This window comes from Dasypus novemcinctus, chromosome 31 (assembly GCF_030445035.2).
Source record: "Dasypus novemcinctus isolate mDasNov1 chromosome 31, mDasNov1.1.hap2, whole genome shotgun sequence".
NCBI classification, from domain to species: Eukaryota; Metazoa; Chordata; class Mammalia; order Cingulata; family Dasypodidae; genus Dasypus; species Dasypus novemcinctus.
In genome coordinates, this window is record NC_080703.1 from 34149826 (window position 1) to 34172029 (window position 22204).

At 39.2% G+C, this 22204-nt stretch overlaps 1 protein-coding gene across 4 annotated transcripts in view; it reads left to right on the plus strand.

The window, feature by feature from the left end:
- Positions 1-22204, plus strand: part of NKIRAS1 (NFKB inhibitor interacting Ras like 1) — a 73298-nt gene that overhangs the window by 5433 nt on the left and 45661 nt on the right. For 2 of the 4 annotated variants that reach the window (XM_058290816.2, XM_071212873.1), the window contains exon 2: positions 21498-21640. The exons of the other annotated variants lie outside the window; for them this stretch is intronic. The gene's annotated coding sequence lies outside the window, so the exon portion shown is untranslated. The remainder of the gene's footprint in view (positions 1-21497; positions 21641-22204) is intronic. 4 annotated transcript variants of the gene reach the window in all.

The following is a 22204-nucleotide window of genomic DNA, read 5'->3' on the forward strand; positions in this document are numbered from 1 at the left end:
ATTGACCAAGCTCAGTGTTTTCCATGTGGATAAACTAAATCATGTATTTTTTCTCTAGCAACATTGATTAGCTACATAAGAAAAATAATGGGTATTTAAGATTGCATTGGATCTTCCCTGTTAAAGCATGTTTCCTTTAGTCATTTACATGAGATGAGGATAAGTAAATCTCAGATTCAGTTTTACTGTACCTCAGTTTCTTAGTAGCTTGCATTAACCTCAGTGTTGATGCGTGTTCTGGAGAAGCACCTTCTACTATCACAGCATCACAGCGTTGAAAGGAACCTTCAAGATCACCTATCTAGTTTGAGCCTTTTAAACTCCTTGAAGTCTAGATTTAAGAGTCTTGGCCATGCCCAGGATCTCTTTGTGTAGCTCACAATTCAGTGCCTGTTCAGAATACTGCAGATCATCTCTCTTTTTTTTTTTTAATTTGGAAGGATATGATGCACATTTATTGTGTTTGGGAAATATAAAACATTATAATGCATATAGAGCTAAGCTTATATTTTATTTATTTATTTATATTTTATTTTGAGGTACTGGGGGCCGGAGATTGAACCCGAACCTCATATATAGAAAGCCAGCACTCAGCCACTGCGCCACATTGGATCCCTGGGGTAGTTGTTGTATTTTCTTCATTTTTTTACTTGTGTGTTTGTTTTTAGGAGGCACCAGAGACTGAACCTGGGACCTCCCGTGTGGGAAGCAGGCGTCTAACTGCTTGAGCTACATTTGCTTCCCAGAACTAAGTTTTTAGTAGTTTTTATTAGTGAATTTGAATATATTTAAGTGTGAGCACCATATATGTGTAATACAAGACCCGGTCTTCATCATCATAGAAGATAAAGTGTTTTTGTATGTGCTGTAATGTTATTCATATAAAACCTCTCATTCGATATAGAGTTTTTATACAAGTCATACTTTTTGATTGATGGTAGTAAGACATTAATCTTATGCTTTATGAAGTATTATTATTTCCAGCTTGGAAGACTATCAGAAAACCTGGGATGTTTCAGCCATGCCTGATGTATTAATCACACTTATCCTTTCGTTTTTGTTTTTCATTTAATGAGGTCTATTCTGTTTTTATCCTTTGCTTTTTCTTCTTAAACAAATCTTAAAATTGAATTCAGTTACTTTTACTGTTTGCCCTTCCCCCCCATGGCTTCATCTGTTTGCTTGTGTTTGCGCTCATTGTCTGCTCACTGTTTTTTTTTTTTCCCCTACACTCCTTGTCTCTTTCTTTTCTTTAGGAGGCAACGGGAACCAAACCCAGGACCACCCATGTGGGAGGCGGGCACTCAACTGCTTGAGCCACATTCACTCCCTTACTGTTTGTTTTTGATAGAGACATCTCTGACAGAACCTACTTGGACCCCTCTCCTATTTATTTATTTATGCATACACAAATAGGCACACTTACATAGTGATATATACATTTATATATATTAGAGAAGTTGTGGGTTTACAGAACAATCATACATATAGGGAAGTGAGTGTGGCTCAAGCAGTTGAGCACCTGCCTATCATATGGGAAGTCCCGGGTTTGGTTTGTAGTGCCTTGTGAAGAAGATGAGCAAGGCAGTGAGTTGATGCATGGGTTGGTGCAGTGAGCTGACACAACAAGATGTTGCAATCAGGAAACACAATGGAAGACCCAATAAGCAGGGAGCAGATATGGCTCAAGCAATTGGGCACCTCCCTCCCATATGGGAGATCCCAGATTCGGTTCTTGGTGCCTCCTAAAAAGAAGACAAGCAGACACAGAGAGCACACATCTAGCAGTACTGAGCACAAACAGCAGAGCAGAGGAGAAGAAATAAATCTAAAAAAAAAATCATACATATAATATAGAGTTCCCATATACCACCCTATTATTAAAATCTTGCATTGGTATGGTACATTTGTTAAAATTTCTGGAAGCAGATTTTTATGTTTGTACTATTAACTGTAGCCCATGGTTTAACTGAGGGTTCAATGTGTTGTGAAGTTCCATAGATTTTTAAAAGATTTTTTGTTCTAGTACTGTATGTACCTAACATTTCCCCATTTAACCACATTCAGATATATATTTTAGTGCTGTTAAATACACAGTGTAGTGCTACGAGCACCACCATCCGTTACCAAAACATTTCCATTGTTCCAGATAGGAACCCTGGTACATTTTAAGCCTAAACTGCTAATTCCCTATTGCCATTTCCTAGTAACTTATATTTTAGATTCTGACTCTATGAGTTGGTCATAAGATCTAACTCATATGAAAGAATTTATTTCGTATAAGTTAGATCATACAATATTTGTCTTTAACCTTCTGAGGCATTGCCCAACTGTTTCCCCCTTTGGCTGTTCCATTTTATATTCCCATCAGCAGTGAATGAGTGTTCCTATTTTTCCACGTTCTTTCCAACACTTGTAATTTTCCATTTTTTAAATAGGAGCTATTTAGGTGAGTGTGAAATGGTACCTCATTGTGTTTTTGATTTGCATTTCCTGATGGCTAATGATGTTGAATATATTTTTATATGTTTTCTGTCCATTTGTATATCTTCTTAGGAGAAATGTCTATTCAAGTCCTTTACCCATTTTTAAAATGGCATATTTGTTTTTTAAGACTTTTTTTAAGGCTGTTTTGGATCTTCATATATAGTTGAGTTGAAGGATTTCTTTATATATTCTGGATATTAAACCCTTATAGGATATGTGGTTTCCAAATATTTTCTCCCAATGTGTAGTTTGTCATTTTACTTTCATGATGAAATCCTTTGGGGCACGAAAGTTTTAAATTTTGATGAGGTCTGTTTATCTATTTTTTTTGTTGCTTGCGCTTTGGGTGTAAAGTCTAAAAAAACCATTGCCTAAGACAAAATCCTGAAGATACTTCCCTATGTTTTCTCCTAGAAGTTTGATAGCTCTGACTCTTGTCTTTAGATCTTTGATTCATTTTGAGTTTTTTTGTATAGTATAAGGTAGGGGGTTCCTTCTTCATTCTTTTGCAAATGGAGGTTCAGTTCTCCAAGCACCGGTAAGTTGAAGAAACTATTCCTTCCCAATTGAGTGGTCTTTATCCCTTCTTTAAAAAATCAGTTGGGGGGAAGTGGACTTGGCGCAATGGATAGGGTGTCCGCCTACCACATGGGAGGTCTGAGGTTCAAACCCCAGGCCTCCTTCACCCGTGTGGAGCTGGCCCATGTGCAGTGCTGATGCGCGCAAGGAGTGCCGTGCCACGCAGGGGTGTCCCTCGTGTAGGGGAGCCCCACGTGCAAGGAGCGCGCTCCATAAGGAGAGCCGCCCAGTGCGAAAGAAAGTGCAGCCTGCCCAAGAATGGCACCACACACGGAGAGCTGACACAAAATGACGCAGTAAAAAGAAACACAGATTCCCGGTGCTGCTGATAAGGATAGATGCGGTCACAGAAGAACACACAATGAATGGACACAGAGAGCAGACAGCTGGGGGTGGGGAAAGGGAGAGAAATAAAAAATCTTAAAAAGAAAATCAATTGGGAGTGAATGTGGCTCAAGCAGTTGAGCAACCACCACCCACATGGGAAGGCCTGGATTCCGTTCCTAATGTCTCCTGAAAAAAACAAATGAGCAAAATAAACTCGGGGAAGGTGATGTGGCTCAGTGGTTGAGCGCTGGCCTCCCACATGAAAGGTCCTGGGTTCAAACCCCAGTATCTTTAAAAAAAAAATCAGCCGGCCATAAATGTGAGGGATGATTTCCGAGCTCTCAACTTGATTCCGTTGATTTATATGTCTGTCCTTGTGCCAGTACCATGCGGTTTTGATTATTGTGGCTTTGTAATAAGATTAAGGTTGGGAAGTGTGAGTTCCTTCAGCTTTGTTCTTTTACAAGATGGCTTTGACTCTTTGGGGCCCTTACCCTTTTGTATAATTTAATGACTGGCTTTTCTATTTCTGCAAAGAAAGTTGTTGGAGTTTTGATTGGGATTGTGTTGAATTTGTAGGTTGCTCTGGGTAGAATTGACAACAATATTTAGTCTTTCAGTCATGAACATGGGATATCCTTACTTTTTTTAGGTTTTTGATTCCTTTTAGCACTGTTTCGTAATTTTTGGTGTACAAGTTCTTCGCGTCTTTGGTTAGATTTATTCCTAGGTATTTGTTTCTTTTAGTTGCTATTGTAAATGGAAATTTTTTTCTTGATTTCTTTTTCAGATGGTTCATTGCTTGTATATAAAAACACTACTGATTTTTGGGTGTTCATCTTGTACCCTGCCACTTTGCTGAATTCATTTATTAGCTCTAGGAGCTTTGTTGTGGACATAATAATGTGTTTTTAAGATAAACTTCATCTGTTAATCCTAATGTCAGTGAGTGTCAAGGTATAATTGTAGCCTACCATTTTAAAAGTACATATGCTAAGACCACTTCCAGAAACACTTTGGAATATTTTATTTCTGAATTTCTGAGGATTCTATTAGTTTCAGTATTCTCTCCAGTGTGCTGCAGTTCCTAGTACTCATATTTGCTCCTCTTTTACAAAGCGTCTGTTGCTGTTAATCATTGTTATTTTTTCTTATACCTGCCTGCTTCAGTCAATAACAGTATGCCTGCCCCTTTAAGGCACTTGACTTTCTTTGGTCTTTGGTATAAACTGTGGTTAAGGGTTATTTATTGAACAGGAAAGGGAGAGGAGTTAAGGATTGGTATTTAGAAATGCCTCTGTGACTGAGACATTTTTAGAGGAAAGAAAATAACAGACAATAGAAAAAATAAAAATTTGAAATCCAGTAGCAACCTTTTCTGACAGCAGAATTGTGCTGTCACCATTTTTCCTGTCCTCTGGCAGATTTATTTCATCTTCACATGCCTAAGTGGCAGCTCCTTTAAAATTTAATTATTTTCATTAAAAACCTTTTGAAAGAAAGATCCACTGATATCATAACTTTTGAGAAATCATAGTATTCAGAAAGAGTAGACTCTTACAGTAATAACATTAATCATATATTCAGAGGTATGTGTATAAAACCTTTTAACATAGGCCATAGTGGCAGTCATAGGGAATACCATAGAGCATTAATGTTACCTAAAGCTCTGCCCTTACAAATAAAAGCTGAGAAATTTTCTGTTGCAGTTATGCTGAGAATATAAAGAAAAGAGCTTTCTCTCAGAGAAGAGGTTTTTCTGGAAGCAAGTGGTAAATATCCTTTGACAGTTTAGAAGGCTCTGAAGTACATCATCCAGGAAAATATGGTTGCATCACATAAGAGACTGTTATTTCTCTACTGGCAAAATGTAGTGTACTGCTCTGGAAATGGGTGCTGTGTTATTCCTGTGCTACAATGAAGTAGCATTAAATTTTTTCCTGTCAGCAGGTAAATACTGTAGCTGATTTGGGTCATAAAAATTTACACACTGAGAAAATAAGATAGACAAGATTGATGAGAAGTTCATCTGTTGCTTAATGTTTTCAGGGTTGGTAAACGAAAACAAAACAATAGAAAACAGCAAAATAGTGATGTGCAATTCAAAACACAAATGTAACTGCTATTCTGCCACCATTAAGGTGTGTTCTGGGTGGAATTTTTAGTTGTCTCAGTCCAGTAAACACATGAGCACAGATAAATACTCAGCATCCTTTTGATCAGAATGCTTATCTGAACTTTCTTGTTATGGTTGTTTTCTGACTGTTAAGTAGTTGTGGCATCCCATTAAGCCAGGGTTATGCCATATTCTATACCTGTAGGTAAGAAGATAGCTGGGGAAAGTAGAAAGTGGTGGAAGATGGCAAAAAAGCAGTGTAGAATTCTCTTACCAAGTAGCTCTGTTGTACTTAATGAGACTTTTCCTTTCTGAATTGGTTTCTGATACCATGGGGGAAGAAAACAAAGGCTTTGAAGAAAATGGAAGGAAGTGTCACCCGATTCCACTCTTCTTTGGTTATAAATTGGGAAGCTGTAAGAGACATAGTTTCTTTTTTTTCTAGTTTAAATTGCCTGAGCAAGGGGATGGGTGTAGCTCAGTGGTTTGAGTGCCTGCGTAACTCCTAAAACAAACAATCATACCTAACGTGCCTGAGCAATTTTTCTATCATTGTCTATTATTCCTCAAAAAGAATACAGCTACCAGAATCCAGTTTCTCACTCACCAGAGAAAAGACTAATAGCAGTATTAATATCATTAATGTTTCTTTAAAAAAATTATATCCATTCTTTATTCAAGTTTTTTTATTTTACAATTTATTTACATTTTTTCTTTTTAAGTTTCCTTAATTTTTAAGTATAAAAACAATAACTTAGAATATATATTAATAGGTAAATTTTATTGAGTACTTCATATGTGCCAGATACTGTGGTGAGTCATCTTTTTAAATTATCTCAATTAACACACAATCCCATAATATATGCACTATTTTTATCCCTATTTTAGAGGTGAGGGAATACAGAGTTAAAGAGATTCCTTGATGTATCCAGATGACTCAGTCATGCTTGTACCCATGTGCTCTATCCAGATTTTTATCTTAATGCCTCCTTAAATATTATTTTTCCAGGTAAACACTGATAAGTGTGTATTATCTTTGAAGAAATGTTTAACCTAGAATTTGATTAGCATTCCTAACTTAATCAAGATTGAAATATTCTTTGTATAAAATGTTCATTCTGTTTGAAAACAAATAGGGAAGCAGATTTGGCCCAATGGAGGATAGGCATCCACCTACCACATGGGAGGTCCAAGGTTCAAACCCAGGTTCTCCTGACCTGTGTGGTGAGCTGGCCCATGCACAGCTGATGCACGCAAGGAGTGCCGTGTCATTCAGGGGTGTCCTCCACGTAGGGGAGCTCAACGCACAGGGAGTGCACCACGCACAAGGAGTGCATCCTGTAAGGAGAACTGCCTTGCGTGAAAAAAGTGCGGCCTGCCCAAGAATGGCACCGCACACACAGAGAGCTGACGCAATAAGATGGTGCAACGAAAAGAGACACAGATTCTGGGTGCCACTGACAATACAAGAAGACAGGGAAGAACACACAGCGAATGGACACAGAGAGCAGACAACTGGAGGGTGGGGGCGAGGAAGGGGAGAGAAATAAATAAAAAATAAATCTTAAAATAAAAAAAAGAAAAATGTATATGCTTATGTTTATCTAGACTGTCAGTGCAAAGATAAACAAGAAAGTGGTAACGCTAATTACTCCAAGGGAAGTAGTGGGGTTTGGAAGAATATGCATTTTTTTGTTATTTATTTATTTATTGTTAAAGAAGTTGTAGATTTACAGAAAAATCAGGCAGAAAATACAGAGTTCCTGTATACCCTTCCTCCCGCCAAGCACTCACTCAATTTTTCCTATTATCATCATTTTGCATAAGTGTGATACCTTTGTTACCATTGAGGTAACAATATTTTTATAATTATTCTATTAACTGTACTCCCTAGTTTACATTGGGGTTCACTGTTTCAGTTGTACAGTCCTATGAGTTTTTTTTTTTAAGATTTTAAAAAATTTATTCCCTTCTCGCTGCTTGCTTGCTGTCTGCTCTTTGTGTCCGTTTGCTGTGCATTCTTCTGTGTCTGCTTGTCTCCCTTTGTTGCATCATCTTGCTGTGCCAGTTCTCTGTGGGTGTGGGCCAGCCTGCCTTCACAAGGAGGCCCTGGGACATGAACCCAGGACCTCCCATATGGTAGACGGGAGCCCAGTCGATTGAGCCACATCTGCTTCCAGTCCTATGAGTTTTTAAAAAATATTCTAGTAACATATGCAACCTAAAATTTTCCCTTTTAACTACATTCAAATATATAATTCAGTGGTGTTAATTACATTCAAAATGTGCTGCCATCACAATCATCCATTACCAAAACATTTTTGTTACACCAAACAGAAGAAATTCTGAACCAATTAAGCATTAACTCCCCATTCCCTACCTCTGTCTTGACCCATGGTAACCTATATGCTGATTTCTAACTTTATGAATTTGGTTATTCTAATCCATTCATGTAATTTGGATCATAGAAATTTTGTACTTTTGTGTTTGTCTTATTTCACTCGACATGATGTCTTCAAGTTTCATCCATGTTGTTAGTATCAGAACTTCCCTCCTTTTGATGGATGAATAATATTCCATTGTATGTATATATAAAACATTTTATTTATCCATTCATCTGTTGAAGTACACTTGGGTTGCTTTCATCTTTTGGCAATTGTGAATAATGCTTCTGTGAACACAATGTGCAAATATATGTTCAAGATCCTGCTTTCAATTCTTTTGGGTATTATAGCAGTTTGATATGGTTATGAATTCCAAAAATAGATATTGGGTTATGTTTGTAATCTGATCTGTACCTGGGCATGATTGAGTTATGATTAGGCATATAAAAGGCAGATAAAAGGCATGGCGAAGAACAGAGTTGAGGGTTTTTGATGTTGGAGTTTGATGCTGAAGACTTAAGTTGGAGCCCCGGCAAGTGAGCTCACAGAGGAAGAGAAGCCAGCCCCAGGAAGAAAGGAACCTTGAACCCAGAGAAAAGCAGGTCCCAAGAATGTAGGAACCCAGGAAGCCTGAACCCTCACAGCCGTCGGCAGCCGTCTTGCCCAAATAGACTTTGGTGAGGGAAGTAACTTATGTTTATGGCCTGGTATCTGTAAGCTCCTACCCCAAATACATACCCTTTATGAAAACCAACCAATTTCTGGTATTTTGCATCAGCACCCCTTTGCGCATACTAATACAGATATATGCCTAGAAATGGGCTTTCCAGGTCATATAGTTTTTAAACTTTCTGAGGAACTGCCAAGCTGTTTTCCATAGCAGCTGCACCATTTTACATCCCTATCAATAAACAAGTATTCCCATTTCTCCATATCCTCTCCAATACGTTTTCTTTTTCTTTCTCTTTTTTGTTTTTTGTTAAGTGGTTTTTCTAGTGGGTGTGAAATGTTATCCATTGTGATTTTGATTTGCATTTCCCTTATAGGTAATGATTTTATCTTTTCATGTGCTTTTTGGCCATTTGTATATCTTCTTTGAGGAAATGTCTTCAAATCTTTTGTACCTTTTAAAAATGAGTTGTTTGTCTTTTTGTTGTTGAGTTGAAGGATTTCTTTATATATTTTGGATATTAAACCCTTGTCGGATATGTTGTTTCCAAATGTTTTCTCCCATTCTTTCTGTTGGTTGTCTTTTTGCTTTCCTAATGAAGTCCTTTGATAAAATGTTTTTCGTTTTATTTAATTTTTCCTAGTTTATTTTTATAAAGTCCCATTTATCAGTTTTTTATTTTTGCTGCTTGTGCTTTTAGTGTAAAGTCTAAGAAACCATTGCCTAACACAGGGTCCTGAAGATGCTTCTCTATGTTTTCTTCTAGGAGTTTATAGTTTTGGTTCTTATATGTAGGTCTTTGATCCATTTTGAGGTAATTTTTGTGTTTGATGTGAGGTAAAGTCCCGCTTTAATTGTTTTGCATATGGATATCCAGTTTTCCCAGCACCATTTGTTGAAAAGATTATTTTTACCCCCTTGAGTGGACTTTGCACCCTTGTGGAAAGTCAGGTGACAAGAGATGTGAGAGTTTATTTCTGGACTCTGAATTCTTTTGTTCTCTGTGTCTAGTCCTTGTGACAGTAACAGGCTATTATGACCACTGTAGTTATGTAATATGTTTTTAATTGGGAAGAATGAGTTCTCCAACTTTATTCTTCTTTTTCAGGATGGCTTAGGCTTTCCAGGTCCCTTGCCATTCCTTATGAATTTATTGATTGGAGTTTCCCTTTCTGCAAAGATGGCTGTTGGAATTTTGTTTGGGATTATGTTGAATCTGGAAATTCCTTTCAGTAGAAAGTAATATTTACTTCTCCCTTCCATGAACTTAATGTCCTTCCATTTATTTAGATCTGCTTTGATTTCTTTTAGCAGTGTTTTATAATTTTCCATGTGCAAGTCTTTTATATCATTAGTTAATTTATTCCTAGATATTTGGTTCTTTTAGTTGCTACTTTAAGTGGAATTTTTTTCTTGATTTTCTCTTCAGGCAAATATTGTACTCCACCACATTGCTGAATTCATTTATTCTAGGAGCTTTGTTGGGGATTTTTCAGGAATTTCTATATATAAGATTATGTCATCTGCAAATAGGGAAAGGTTTGCTTCTTTTTTCTCAATTTGGATGCCTTTTATTTCTTTTTCCTGCCTACTTCCCCTGGCCAGGAAATCCAGTAGCATATTGAATAACAGTGGGGACAGTGCACATTGTTGTCTAGTTCCTTGTCTGAGAGGAATATTTTCAGTCTTTCACCATTGAGTATGATGTTAGTTGTGGGTTTTTCATGAATGCTTTTATGTTGAGGAAGTCTTCTATTCATAGTTTTCTAAGTGTTTTTATCAGGAAGGAAGGTTGGATTTTGTCAGATGCTTTTTCTGTCAGTTGAGATGATCATGTGGTTCCCACTTTCGTTCTATTAATGTGGCATATAATATTGATTTTCTTATGTTGACGCACCCTTACATACTTGGGATAAATCATACTTGGTTGTGGTGGATAATCATTTTAATATAATGTTGGATTCAGTTTGCTAGTATTTTGAGGATTTTTTTTATCTATTCATAAGGGACATTGTGTAGGAAAATCACTCCTCAGTCCAACTGTCACAATGGGGAGCATAAAATCCAAAGTAGGGCCCCCTGGTAAGGGACCAGACGCGAGCTCTTTGCACTGATTATAGTGTCTGGATGTTCCCAGAACCCTCAGGAGCCCTGCTGTTGGGGTAGTGTCTACTTTGGCTGTCAGTGAGATCCTGCTGAGACATGCATAAGCTTCACCTCTGGAATGACCTCCCACTTCACTTTGAAGTCTATTAACCATGTAAACTCATTTGTCTTTAACTTTTCCCCTTTTGGTCAAGGTCTTTTTTGTTTGTTTGTTTTTTCCTGTTGGTTGCTTGTTGGTACTTGGTAGCAGTCCCTCTGGTATCAGGGAGGCCCATCCCCAGGAACCATGTCTCAAGCTAGGGGGAAGTTATTGCATTTATATTCTGAGTTTGGCTTAGAGAGAGGCCACATTTGAGCAACAAGGAGAGTCCCAATAGGTAACTCTGAGGCACCCTGCGACACTAGGCTGTTTCCATTTCAAGAGCAAAGGCTCATTAGCTTGGTCGTCAATATCAAGCGCCCCTTCAGTGGACCATCCTCCTTCACTAGTCTTGAACCCTGTACTTGGAGGATTGTTGCTGTTTCTTTAGAGAATGTGGCAGAACTCCCCAGGATGGGAATTTGATATTCTTTTACTTATTGTGTGGATCTCCACTTACTTTGGCAATGCCCCATGAACATTTGAACACATTTATATGCCTTATATAGATGCCCAGGTGAACTTCCTCCCAAGTATCCCCTGTCACTGACACCCCGAACTATGATCCTCCCCTGCCACAGTTGTAACCCTTCTGTGATCCAAAACTTCTTCAAAAATGAAGCCAATAAAATAGCCAAATACAATTAATAAGAAAATGAAATAATAGTTTATAGTTTTAACTATGAGAAATCAAATACAGAAAAAAATTTAAAACTAAACTAAAATAATTGGAATATTAAGAATAATGAAAAATACTTAAACTTTTTTTTGTTTTGACATTTTGCCTTTCATCACTGTAAGATCTGTATGTACAGTGACATTTTCTTCCATTTATTCCCCCAGTGTCTTACTTTTTTTCATTTTGTCTTCAAAGAAGTTTTAGGTCACAGTAAAGTCATATACAGAATACAGGGGACTCCCATTTACCCAACATCCTCTTCCCCTTTCCCCCTTCCTGTCTTAATAACCTTTTTATATGTGGATGATGCATTTGTTACAACTGACATACAATTACTGAAACATAGCAACTAACCATGATCAATAGTTTACCATTATGGTTTACATTTTGAACCATACACTTTTATAAGTTTTTGATGAAATTTAACATGGCCTGTATCCATCATTGCAAGATCATGTAGAATACTTCCATTGCCCCCCCAGATACCCCCTCTTCCATCTATTCTAGTTTTCCCCTCTCCCTCCCCTCAGGACCCACAGCAACCATCAGGCTTCACTCTTTTTTTTTTTAAGATTTATTTTACACCCTCCCCCCCACCCCCCAGTTTTCTCCTCTCTGTGTCCATTTGCTGTGTATTCTTCTGTGTCTGCTTACATTCTTGGCGGCACTGGGAATCTGTGTCTCTTTTTTTGTTGCATAATCTTGCTGCATCAGCTCTCTGTGTGTGGTGTCACTCCTGGGCAGGCTGCACTTTTTTCATGCCGGGCAGCTCTCCTTGTGGGCCGCACTCCTTGTGTGTGTGGCTCCCCTATGCAGGGGACACCTGATGTGGCACAGCACTCCTTGTGTGTGGCAGCACTTGGCGTGGGCCAGCTCACCACTTGGGCCAAGTATGGTAGGTGGACGCTCTATCAGTTGAGCAATATCCGCTTCCTAAGACTTCACTCCTTAAAGGACAAAATCCATAGTTACTTGCAACAACACTGAGGGCTTGACACACTGGTCCTCCCCTGTTAGGCACCACCCATGCTGAGAGACTCCTGCTCCTCTGTTTAAGAACATAGCAGGCCTCCCCAGGATGGGAGTCCAACTTTTTCCCAGTCATTATATGGTCCATTCTGATACATCACACTATGACAAAATGATCACTTGCACCACTCCCTAGACGCCTGCCCCAGATGCGCCCTGTCCCAAATGCTCCCCCCCCCATCGAACACCCTAAACCAGTAATCCTTCCTCGTCATATTGCCAAAGAGCTTTCCCAACATCGTAGTTTCAACCATATACCCACCAGTACCCAGTGTTTACCTGCTCCCTCCCTCAACCCTCCCCCCAGTTCCATGGACCATCCATCCCACCCTCCCCACCCTACCCCCCTGTCAAACCTGTACCTCCCATCCCAATATTATCACTACAGCACTGTCATATCTCTTCACTGCACAACTGCTTATAATTAGTACCAAATTTGTTAGGTGTACGTCTTGAGAGACTTAAATCTTTGGGCTGTCCATGTGCCAGCTGGGCCCTGAATCTCAGTGGAGTTACAACACCTACTGTCCAGTTCATTGGACTCACTCAGGGCAACTAACAAGGATGAGATGATGGATAACCAACAAGGAACAGAGAGAGTCTACAACTGCAAGCAAAAGAGTCCCATCCATCAGCCATATGGGATCAAAGCCCCCCCCCCACTCAATTAAAGGTGGACTGCACATCACCATCCCAGACTCTTCAGGAGTGGGGAATGAACTATGGACTGAAGTAGACTTACTAGTATTCTACTGTAGACTTACTGTGATTCTAGCAATGGAAGAAATATTGATGTGGAGGCAGTGGCCACTGGAGGTTCTGAGGGTAGAGAGAGGGAAAAACAGGTATAATATGGGGGCATTTTCGGGTCTTGGAAATCGTCCTGAATGACATTATGACAGATACAGGCCATTATATATCTTGCCATAACCTGCAGAATTGAGTGGGAGAGAGTATAGACTATAATGTAAACTAGAATCTATGCTTAGTGGTAGTGCTCCAAAGTGTGTTCATCAGTTGCAATGAATGTACCTCACTAATGAAAGATGTTGCTAATGTGGGAAAATGTAGGAGGTGTGGGGATCCGGGCATACAGGAATCTCCTGTATATTCTCTGTAATATTTATGTAATCTAAGTATCTTTCAGAAAATAAATGAAAAGAAAATAAAACTTCTTTATAAATAGTTAAAAAAAAATAAGGGACATTGGTGTATAATTTTCTTTCCTTGTGGTATATTTATCTGGCTTTGGTATTACGGTGATGGTAGTTTCATAGAATGAGTTAGGAAGTGTTCCCTCCTCCTCAGTTTTTTGGAAGAATTTGAGCAAAATTGATGTTAATTTATTCTTGGAATGTTCGGTAACATTTACCAGTGAAGCTGTCTGGTTCTAGGCTTTTCATGGTTGGGTGGTTTTGATCATTTGGTTCAAAGTTATACAGTTATACAGTATTTATCCTTTTTGTGTCTGGCTTACTTCGCTCAACATTATGCCCTCCAGGTTCATGCATGCTGTCATATACTTTATGACTTCATTTCTTCTTACAGCTGTGTGAATATACCACAGTCCATTTACATTTAAAGTAATTACTGATAATGCCATTTGCTGTTTGGCCTTTTTTTGCCCCTCAATTCTTTCATTAATACCTATTTTCATAATTATTTGATTTTTTTAGAGTGTACCATTTTGAGTCCCTTATTATTTCCTTCTATATATAATTTTCATACGTACATATATATAGTAGTTAACCTTGGGGATTAAATTTAATACCCTAAATCTGTAATGATCATGTTTATTTTGACACCAACTTAACTTTTTTAAAAAACCTTTTGACTCTTATTTTTTTAGTTAATTTTTTTTTTTAAAGCAACTTTAGATTACATTAACGTTCCATAGAAAATGTAAGGGATCCCCTCTGCCCCACTCCCTCCCCTTCTCCACTTTCCCACATCAACAACATCCCTCATTAGTGTGGAACATTTGTTAAAATTGATGAGCACAATGAAGCAATTGCTACTAACCATGGATTACTAGTTTACATTATAGTTTACACTCTCTCTCATACAATTTTGTAGGTTATGACAAAATGTACAATGGCCAGTATCCATCGCTATAGTGTCACGCAGGACAACTCTAATGTCCCTAAAATGCTGCCATATTACACCTATTCTTCTCTCTCCCATCCTTCAGAACCTCTTGTGGTCACTGCCTTTACATCGATGATAGAAGTTCTTCCATTGCTAGAATAATAATGTTTACAGTAGAATAATAATAAGTCTGCTCTAGTTCATTGTTCATTCCCTAATCTTGAGAATTCTGGGATGGTGATGCGCACTCTGCTTCTCATTAGAGGGCACTTTGATCCTGTGGGGCAGATGGATAGAACTTTCTTGCAGTTGCAAATGCTCTCTGTTCCTTGGGATGGGTGACCAATTTAATTTTAATAGCAAACAAAAACAGTCCTCTACCTCTCTACATCTCCACTTTTTGTTGTACTTGTTACAAATTATATCTTTATACATTGTATGTCCAAAATCATCATTTTTTACACAAATTCATTTCTGAAACTATAGAAAGTAGAAAGTGGGGGCTACATGTCAAAAAATACAATGCAATATTACATTGTATTGGGTACTTGTTTTAAATCACCCATATGGTTATCTTTTTAGTTTCCTGGCTCTAAAACAAATACCATACCATGGGATTTAAACAGTAGGAATTTACTGGTGCAGTTTTGAGGCTGGGAAGAATCCAAAATTGAGGCATCAGCAAGGTGATGCTTTCTTTCAAGGACCATGGCATTCTAGTACTGGTTGCTGTCTGTAATGGCTCCTTGAATTTTGTACCACATGGCAGTGCACATGGCAATGACTTCTCCTTTTTCTTCCCAGCTCTGTTGACTTCCAACTTTTGTGTAGTCCCCATGGCTTTTCTCTGTGGCCTTCTGTATAAGGCCTCAAGTAAATACGATTAAGACCCTGTGATTGTCTACACTTCCTCTTTTCCAATTTGGATGCCTTTTATTTCTTTTTCTTTCCTAAAGGCTAGAAATTATAGTACAGTATTGAATAACAGTGGTGACAGTGAATATCCTTATCTTGTTCCTGATCTCAGAGGGAAAGCTTTCAGTTTTTCACCTAGCTTCATTCCATTGTGGTCAGAGAAGATAAATTGTATGATTGCATTGTTTTTTAGTTCATTAAAATTTGTTCTGTGATCTAACGTATGGTCTTTCCTGGAGAATGATCTATATGTACTAGAGAAGAGTGTGTATTCTGCTGCTGTTGGATGAAGCATTCTATATCTGTCTGTTAGAGCTAGTTTGTTTAGAGTATTGCTCATGTTTCCTACTTCCTTCCTGATCTTCTGTCTAAATGTTCCATCTGTTCTTGAAAGTGATGTTTTAAAATCTCCTATTAATGTAGAACCATCTATTTCTCCCTTCAGATTTGTCAATATTTGCTTCAGATATTTTGGGGGCTCTGCTGTTTAAGTGATATATTTAGAATTGTTATGTCTTCTTGTTGAATTGATGCCTTTATCATATATAATGACTTCTTTATCTCTCATAGCAGCTTTTTACTTAATGTCTGTTTTATCTGATATAATAACTACTCAAGCTCTCTCGGGTTATTATTTGCTTGGCTTATTTTTTCCATCCTTTGACTTTGAGCCTATTTATGTCTTTGAATTTAAGGTGAATCTCTTGTAAATAGGATATAGTTGGCTCATGCTTTCTTACTCATTCTGCCAATCTCTGCCTTTTGACTGGAGAGTGTAAGCCATTTACATTTAAAGTCACTACTATAATTCACTACATTCTTCAGCTAGTTTGTCTTTATAAGTCTTATAGCTTTTTGACCCTAAAATCTGGTGTTAATGCCTACTTCCGTATTTATTTAGATTTTTATATTTTACCATTTGAGTCCTTTTTCATTTCTTTTTTTCTTTTTTCTTTATATATATATATATATTTCTTTTTTTCCCCACTGCTTAACAATATTCACCTCTCCTGTGTACATTCAGAAACGCACTAAATTTCTCCAGAATAGGGTTAAGTCCTTGGGTAGTAGTCACTTTTAAACTTGACATCCTTAAATACTACAGCTTGAGACTAATACAACTTATGTAATATGATAAGGGGAAAAGATAGGAAAGGAAACAAAGGTAATTGGTTTTATATATGTATATAAATATAACAAAACAAGGAAGAAATCTTCATGATTATTACAGTCTTCATTTTTGTAACTTTGTGTTTCTCACTACTTTCTTTTACTATTCATTCTATGTTCCTTTACCCTCAGCAAGCACCTAAATGCTGTGGTTCTTTGACAGAGGGGTTATCCAAATCTTCATTTCTGAAGATTCTGGGCCATTGTTAGTCCTGCCTGGACTGGATGTTGTAGTTTTTCCATTGACTTTAATCACTGGGCATGATAGATGCCCTAGGGTATCTCCTGTATTCCAGGAAAATTCTTCTTTGCCTCCACTATGTATTTGCAGTCCTATTTCCCCTTGATAGTCAGGATCAATCACCTCAGCCAGTATAGTAATTCTGTTCTTTGCCTGTTGATTCAGAGCATGAGTAGCCCGGTGTGGCCAGGTGACAGTCTTAACTTCCAGTTCAGTGGAATTATTGATATGTTCCCTGGTGGAAGCACTTTTCCTTCGAAACTAAGACATGTAGACAAGGAGAGCTTAAGGTTGAAGGGACAGGAAGGAAAATTTTCCTAGTAGATCATTAGGGGTAACAATGGTACCACTCCCATTTCCACCCCTTGATTCCTGAGCCCGTGAATCCTGACTATGGGAGAAACAGCACCATAGAGTGAATGCTGATTTCAAGCATACACAGACTCCTGGAAAACATTGCCCCAGCCCTGCAAGGTATTGCCACCTAGTTGGCACCATAATTCAGTCTTCAAAAGGCCATTCCACTGTTCTATCAATCTAGCTGCTTCAGGACGATGTGGAACAAGGTAAGACCAGTGAGTTCCATGAGCACGTGCCCGTTCCTGCACATCATCCACCATTAACTGGATTCCTTGATTGGAAGCAATGCTATGTGAAATACCATGGCAGTGGATAAGACATTCAATAAGTCCACGGATGGTAGTTTTGGAAGAAGCATTGCATGGCAGGGAAGGAACACCCATATCTGGAACATGTGTCTATTCCAGTTAGAACAAATCATTGCCCCTTCCATGATGTAAGTGGTCCAATGTAATCCACCTGTCACCAGGTAGCAGGCTCATCACCTTGGGGAATGGTATCATGTAGGGGACTGAGTGTGGGTTTCTGCTGCTGGCAGATTGGGCACTTAGCACTGGCTGTAGCCAGGTCAGCCTTGGTGAGGGGAAGTTCATGTTGCTCAATCCATGCATAACCTCCATCCGTACGGTATTGCTATGAGTGGCTGAGTAAAGAGGCTGACTGCTGTCCACAGAATGGGTCATCTTATTCACTTGATTATTATCTTCCTCTATTGAAGTCACCCCCTGGTGAGCATTCATGTTGGGCATCAAATATTTTCATGTTTTTTTGCCCATTCAGAAAGGCCTATCCACACACCTCTTCCCCAGACCACTTTGTCACCAATTTTCCAATCATGTTCTTTCTAAGTCCCTGACCATGCAGCAAAACCGTTGACAGTAGCTCATGAATCAGTGTACAAATGCACCTCTGGCCATTTTTCCTTCCAAGGAAAATGAACAACCAGGTGCACTTCCCAAAGTTCTGCCCATTGGGAGGATTTACCTTCATCACCGTCCTTCAGGGACAGCTCAGAAAGGGGCTGCAGTGTTGTAGCTGTCCATTTTTGGGTGGTACCTGCATATCATGCAGAACCATCTGTAAATCAGTCCAAGTTTTCTCTTCCTCAGTCAGCTGATTGTAAGGAACTCCCCAAGGGGCCAAAGCTGTGGTGCAGTTCTTCTGGAGCATAATGTAGTGCCTCATCGGTCACACTTTGAACTCCACCTTTGGGGGCTTGTTGTGACTTTAGTTACAGATCTGGAAGAAAAGAGAGGTCATTTTTTTCTGAATATACTTTTCATGTATTTTCTTTTTGGTTACCATGGAGTTAAAATTTAATATCCTAAATATATAACTATCATATTTGATTTGATACCAATTCATCTTCAATATTATACACATACAATGTTCACGTACCCCTCTGGCCCCCCAATTATTTTTTTGCTTGTTATATATCTTTGTACATTGTTCAAAAGCATATAATATCATTACTTTTTATGAATTTGCACTTTAGCACCAGTTAGAAGTTAGAGCTGGTGTTATATAACCAAAAATCAATAAAATAATACTGGAATTTATTTTACTCATTTCAGTTACTTTTACTGGAGGTCTTTTTTTTTTTTTCTTTTTGCTGCTTTTATTCACTGTATAGTGTTTTCTCCTCCGTCTGAAGAACTCCCTGTAGTAGTTTTTTTTTTTTAAGATTTATTTATTTATTTAACCCCCCCCCATTGTCTGTTCTCTGTGTCTATTTGCTGCGTCTTGTTTCTTTGTCCGCTTCTGTTGTCGTTAGCGGCACAGGAAGTGTGTGCGGCGCCATTCCTGGGCAGGCTGCACTTTCACGCTGGGCGGCTCTCCTTACGGGGTGCACTCCTTACGCGTGGGGCTCCCCTACGCGGGGGACACCCCTGCGTGGCAGGGCACTCCTAGTGCGCATCAGCACTGCGCATGGGCCAGCTGCACACGGGTCAAGGAGGCCCGGGGTTTGAACTGCGGACCTCCCATGTGGTAGACGGACGCCCTAACCTCTGGGCCAAGTCCGTTTTCCCTCCCTGTAGTATTGTTTGTAGGGTATGTCTACTGGAAGTGAACTCTCTCAACTTTTGTTCATCTAGGGAATGTCTTAATCGCTCCGTCATTTTTAAAAGAAAGGTCTTTGCTACATATAATAATCTTGGTTGGCAGTTGTTTTCTGTCAGCACTTTACATATTTCCTACTACTGCCTTCTTGTTTCCATGTGTGTCTGAAGAGAAATCTACACTTACTCTTACGGAGATTCCCTTGTATGTAACTTGATTTTCTCTTGCAGCTTTCCAAACTCTCTGTGTCCTTGGCATTGGTAAATTTGAGTACTATGTGTCTGGGCATAGTTCTTTTTTAATTAATCCTGTTTAGGTTTTATTGGGCTGCTTGAATGTGCACATTCATGTCTTTCATTCAATTTGGGAAGCTTTCTGCCATTATTCCTTTTAATATCTTTCTGCCCCTTTCACTCTTTCTCCTCCCATAATTTGTATATTGATGTGCTTGATGGTGTCCTACAGGTCTTTTAGGCTCTTTTCTTTCATTTTATTTCCATGCCTCATTCTGAATCATTTCAGTTGTGATGCCTTTGATATCACTGATGCTTTTTTCTGCCGCCTCTAATCTCCTGTTGAAAATATCTGGGAATTTTTCATTTCAGTTATTGTGTTATTCAACTCCAGTATTTCTTTGTAGAGGTTCCTATATTTTCATTCGTTTTCCTCATATCCTTTCCAAACCTGGGACCTCCCGTGTGGGTGGGAAGTACCCAATCACTTAAACCACATCTGCTTCCTGCTTGTTGTGTCTCTCATTGGGTCTCCTCATTGTGTCATCTTGTTGCATCAACTTGCTGTGCCAGCCCATTATGTCAGCTCACTATCTTGCTTCTCTTTTATAGGAGGCACCGGGAACTGAACCCGGGACCTCCCATGTGGTAGACAGGCACCCAACTGCTTGAGCCACATTTGCTTCCCTGAGAATTCATTTTTTAAAAGTCTCCATACAGTATGTACAAAGTGTGATCCTCATCATTGATGGTTTCTGGATTGTTATCCTTTTCTGTTGGATGGGCCAATCATTTCCTTTTCTTTTTTGTCTAGTAGACTTTTGTTATATATAGAACTTGTATTAGTCAGCCAAAGGGGTGCTGATGCTAAATACCAGAAATTGGTTGGTATTTTTTAAAGGGTACCAGGACATAAAGCATAAGTTACTCCCCTCACCAAAGTCTATTTTCACATGTTGGAGCAAGATGGCTGCCAACATCTGCGAGGGTTCAGGCTTCCTGGGTTCCTCCCTTCCAGGGTCTTGCTTCTCTCTGGGTTCAAGGTTCCTTCCTTCCCAGGGCTTGCTTTTTCCTGGGCTCAAGGTTCCTCTCTTCCTGGGGCTTGCTTCTCATTCCTCTGTGTGCTGACTTCCTGGGGCTCTAGCTTAAGACTTCAGCCTCAAACTCCAACATCAGAAAACCCCGAACTCTGTCCTTTGCCATGCCTTTTATCTGTGAGTCCCCATCCACCAGTAATATGGCCCAATCAAAACCCTAATCATAATTTAATCATGTCCAGGTACAGGCCAGATTACAAACATAATCCAATATCTATTTTTGGAATTCATAGCTATATCAAACTGCTACAGTACTTTTAACAATTCATAGTGTTAATTCTGGTATGTAGTCTCTGAGTTCTTTGTATCTATCTGGTAATGTGCCAGAGATTTCTGTTTTTGGATGTCAGTCGCTAATCAAAATAAACCAAAGAAAAAGCTTTTTTCAGTGTCCCTGCAAATTGGTCTCCTTCAGAGCATAGCCCTCCTATCAAGAGATCAATCTGGGGCAAATGCAGGTGCCAGGTCCACTCCACCTTTTCTCAGCCTGTGTGGAGCCACAGCCATGAAGCCTGCTTCTTTTCCTGGGCTTGTGCTTGCTGGGGGCCTTAAGAATGCCCTGCTTGTAGTATACAGGAGTTCAAGTGAACACCTCCTCCTTTTCCTTTGAAACAGACCTCCACCTCTTCCTCCTCGGTGCTTTCTTTTCTTTTTTTTTAGAAAGTACCCGGGATTGAACCTGGGACCTCGGGTATGTGAAGTGTGCACTCAACACTGAGCTCCACCTGTTCCACCTGGTGCTTTCTTGAGTGACTTAATGCAGAGAATCCTTTGCCCCAAGTCACTTCAACTTAATTGTTTCTCTTACTGTCCCAGGTGTCTGCAAGGTGCTTCTCTGCCTCAGGACAGACTCTGGGAGGGAGAACCTGAGACACATACAGTGCACTCTGCTCCCTCTGAAACAAGGCAGGGACCCAGAGTGGACGTGCAAGCTGGCTCCACCCCGAATTGTGGAGAAGGTAGGGAAGGGACGAGCAAGGGCTCCAGAAGTTTCTTTTACGGCTTTTGAAGCTGTGTTTTCTTTCTTTTTTTTCCCTGGCTGTATTTTCTTGATTCACCACTTGCCTAGTTATTGCAGTCCTTTAACTGTTTTGAGGAAGGTTACTGTCTTTAAGATTTCTCTGCTGCCTTTGCCTGAGGGGGATTTAAATTGGAACAGTGCTGTAGTGGTTTGAAGCTGTATGGGCCCCAGAAAAATTTGTTCTTAAATTTAATCCGTTCCTGTGTATGTAAACCTATTGTAAGTAGGACCTTTTGATGAGGCTACTTCAGTTAGGGTCTGACCCATCATTCAGGATGGGTCTTAACCATGTTATTGGAGTCCTTTATAAGACAAAGAAATTAAGAAAGAGAGAAAAGCCACAGGGAGCAAGAGGCTGTGAAGCCAGGGAAGTGTTAGATTCCTCTAGGTTCTTGGCTATGTTGCATAAAAAATTTTTAAGAGCATGCCAGTTTAGTTAAGCCAGTACAAAGAATTTATTGAGAAATGGGAGAGAAGATCAGAGCTTGCTGAGAAATGGGAG